This window comes from Argopecten irradians, chromosome 11, assembly GCF_041381155.1.
Source record: "Argopecten irradians isolate NY chromosome 11, Ai_NY, whole genome shotgun sequence".
Classification (NCBI taxonomy): domain Eukaryota; kingdom Metazoa; phylum Mollusca; class Bivalvia; order Pectinida; family Pectinidae; genus Argopecten; species Argopecten irradians.
This window is the reverse complement of record NC_091144.1, coordinates 14,683,196-14,687,498: the sequence shown is the minus strand read 5'-3', so window position 1 is coordinate 14,687,498 and position 4,303 is coordinate 14,683,196.

Sequence of the window (4,303 nt, the reverse complement as noted above, 5' to 3'; positions counted from 1 at the left end):
TTAGAGACACAAGTCGGCGTGGGAGATTATTGAACGTAAACGTCATTTACACGCATTTTTAAATCAATAATTAACTATACAGTTCACGATGCATTCGATTTATCATCACCTCCATGTTACAGTGCTGTATATGTTGTATCATAAATCATATTTATATCAATTCCACATTAGTCATTAATATAACTACCCACGTGGGAATACGTTGGCTGCCAGGTCCTTGTGACATAATAAAACATCGAAATATCCATGATGGGGGAGCAGCGGTAGTGTGTGTCACGATATGTATAAAAATAGTTTAAATAATATCTTGTGTGATAAAGACAAAGAAATGTTATCCCGAATATTACATTTCAGCCCTGCCGGAGCAAGGATCATACATTACACCCTTGCTAACCACTACCACCAAATGTTTAACAGTAAATATATTCAAGTCAATGTTTTTTGGGTTTTTTTTCCAAGAGTACGTTGTCAGTTTAACGTGGCCGGATGGAGTGTGCTTGCTTCAGTGAAATAGTATCATAAAACGGATTTCCACGATTAAAAAGATACACAAGACAAATGTACCACAGTCTCCTAAACATATACAGACATTCGCACACCGCAACAGACTGAATACGAATGGGAGGTCGTCCGTTAATGTCCTATTAATAGGACGTTAAACTAAATACATCAATCCAAAACATTTAAACACACCAACCCAGATAATGTAACGAATTATTGATGTGAAGTGATCAATGACAATCACATAATGTATCGGGATTATGCGATGTTGATATGACTGTAATTCCATAAAGCTTACTTACTGAGAGAGAAAATAAACCATCTTTCGATAAGAGGATACCGCAACACACTTCACATAAAACGTCTTTAGGATAAATTATAAGAGACCTATTCAAAATTGTAATTGAAATACTTATGGAAATCCACGTAGCACGCAGTGTACTATGGGTGTGAATTTCTGGGGATGTTTTTCTGGTTGTGTTAATAACTTATCCTTTTTTATGAAAAAAACTGTCATATATTTAACACGTAAATTGACCTAGAAAAAAATCGTGTGGATTCAGGAAATGTATTTCACCTAAATTCTGGCGTATTTGATCTGAAATTGACATATACATGTATGTGAAATTCGGGCTAATTTCAAGTCCATTTTTTACTCTAAATTGACTTTTTTGCTCTTGTAAAAGTGACCTTGATTTGCCCTAAAGGGATTTTACCTATAACTATACCGTTATCTTCCAATTTGACCATTCCATGTCGACAGTGAGTGGCGAATGCCTTAATCCTCCTGCCTGACCTGGTGTGGTCTCTACACGAAGGTGAGAACCAGCCTTCTGTCACCGTTCAAGCTGTTACAGTGAAGACTTCGGGCTCGCTATACTCTTGTAGCATTCCTTTGTCACGCATATTTAGAAGCCTTTAAATCTTTTTAATACGACAATAAGTCATAATTAGATGAAGTTGGCGATAAGAGATCGACCAGGCGTATATCAGATACACTCGATAACAGGGACAGTACACGTAAAATAGTCTGATAAAGAAGGATTAGACAACTCGACCCCGGAACTACTCGAGTTACACTCGAGGATATTGACTAACAGGAACAGTAGAATAATGCACTTTGGAGGTAATTTATGTGTAATGTTGATTGTTTTAGGTGCAGCTGGACTCAAGATGAGTGATAATTCTGGCAGAGAGCGTTGAGACCCGGGGTCAAGTCCGGCCGAGTTGGCCATCTCAGTCGGTATGCCTGCCGGATAGTATCCTTCCTTGTCTAAGATACACCAAAAAATTTGTTATCACAAGGAAGTCATGACAAATCGTGTTATTAGGATGGTCAAAATTTACGGATGCATATCATACTAACATTCCAGGTGGATATTGAACATTTACGGCTACATATAAAAATATAAATGTAGGCTGATGGCTTCATGATGGATAGATAATTATTTCATATATTGCGTGTTTTTGAACTTTTATTTCCAAATAGTCCATGTATTTCGCCTTTTCAATAAGGTGCAAAGTCATGTTTACTATATTTCGAATCCATGCAATGACAGAATTTACTCAGGTAAATAATATGAAGATGTCCACATATATTAGGATATGTATATTGTCAAATGAACCTAATATTAGTGTATCTCTCCCATCATGGTAACGTAGCCTAAGGATGATAGGTAATGGTGCGGTCAGTAGATATTCGCTGACCTCAAACGGACGGCATACGTTGAGTGCTCTAACCTGGCCTTAAGAAGTGCCTAATGCTATGCCATACATAAACACATTGCACTCCCTGTCAAAACATGACTAGAGGTAATGTGGGACTTATTTGTTTGTATACATTGCCACATACATTGCACATAAATAAAACGCGTCTAAGTCATGTAACTTGAGGACTCCGTTTATATGAAGGTATTTGGTTGGTCCAGACTAACTTTACCTCATACAATTATATTTTAATACACTTACAAGGCTATATGTGCAGGAATTGTGACAATGATAATATTTGATAAATGATCCATTTTTACACCCATTTTATTACTTTATTATTTCTACTACAGCAATTATTGATAATGGCTATGGAAAAAATATAAATATGTTTTCAATACAATATATTGATTTCTTACCAAAATACCTCTGCCCCGAGTTCCGGTCAAAAGAAGTTTAGCATTATTCTCAATATATGTTATGTTTATGAAGTCAGACAAAAACCGGATTCGCGTCTATGAAAAAAGAAAAACCGTTAAATTTTGTCTATGACTTTATAAGGCTAACAGGTATTGAGAATACTGCTAATAATTTAATTTGAATAACTCAGTCAGGTACTAATAGTATTTTTAAGTTCATTGATAATTGGTAAGTGGCCAATGACTGTGCCGCTTTTAAAATCTTCCTCGAAAACGTTATTCGTATATGACGTCATAATACTCGACGTACAATTTTTTACGCATTGATCTCACTGTTTTTCAATTTCATAGGATTAAAAAAATTAAAAATATTTGTAAGCGTTTGTGTTAACCAGCTAAACAAAACCGGTTGTATGACGGTTTCGCATCCCTTCATGCTTCCCCATCAAGTCAAACCTCTTTATTGCGCTTGCTCAGTGTTCTGTCTTGCCGTACGAGGACCCTTATTGGTTTGATAATAATTTGCGGGAAGCAGATGACACTTCACGTTAACTTAATCGTATGCAGGTCGATGACGTGTTGTTAAAGTATATATAAAAACATAGGTTAAAAAGACGTTCAACAAATACCTTTATATGGAAGAGTTCTTCATAAATGAAATGATTCGTTATCAATACATTATTTATGCAATTATATTAATGAATGCCTTTTTGCCTATGAAAATATCAATCCACATTTATTTTCATATGTCGGCAAATAGCGTTTTAGTTTTGGTCTGACTGGCATGTAGATGGCTTCATTGTAGTAAAAACTGGTCATACGATTTGGGGTTGTTGGATATGTAATTTATCAGTAAAGCTCGTGCCTTTATAAAAGTAACTTTAAAAAAATAACTCATTCGTATGAAATAATCCAATATCCCTATCAACCTGTTGTGTAATTTATATCTTGCATCCACTTGTATACCACCCGCCCGGTTCGTGTGTCGATTTTAAGTAAATCCTGTAGACATTCCTTATGCAGAGTGACCAAGGTCCGGGCGGTGTCCGTCAGCATATTACTAAAACGGTTTAAATTTTAAATAAACAAAGAGTGAAAGGCTCAATCAACATATAAGATAAGCCATTGTGCTCGGGGGATTTCGGTCAACAGTTAAACTGGTCATTTGACGACCGAGGTCAAAGGTTATACGTTTATAGGTATACAAGAGCAAATAACTTATGTATGAACACCCAACGGATTATTAATGGGGTTATTATTTATCCATATTGCATTAAATATATACTAACGATGACGTCAATTTAAGTTTTTTGTAGAGGTTGTACGTAAGCTTTGACAAACATTATTTTATTAGTTCATGGTGTGGTTTAATTGTTGTAAGTGACATGTCAGACGGCACACACCATTTATTATTTATGAACCACTTTACATCTCAAGTGTTACCCAGGCTGTGGCCATTGTATCGATGATGAGTGCATCGTATATCGAATAAAATGATGAAATATAATATATTTTTTCTTTAATTCTCACTGTTTATTTCGACTAGAAAACATTGCCTTCGAATATGATTGTTCTAGTGGAGTTTCTTCCCATAGCTTGCATATAAACAGTCTTATATTTCGCCATGCAGCCCTTATAATGAAGAATCATATTATATTGATAGCTTCTGATCCTGC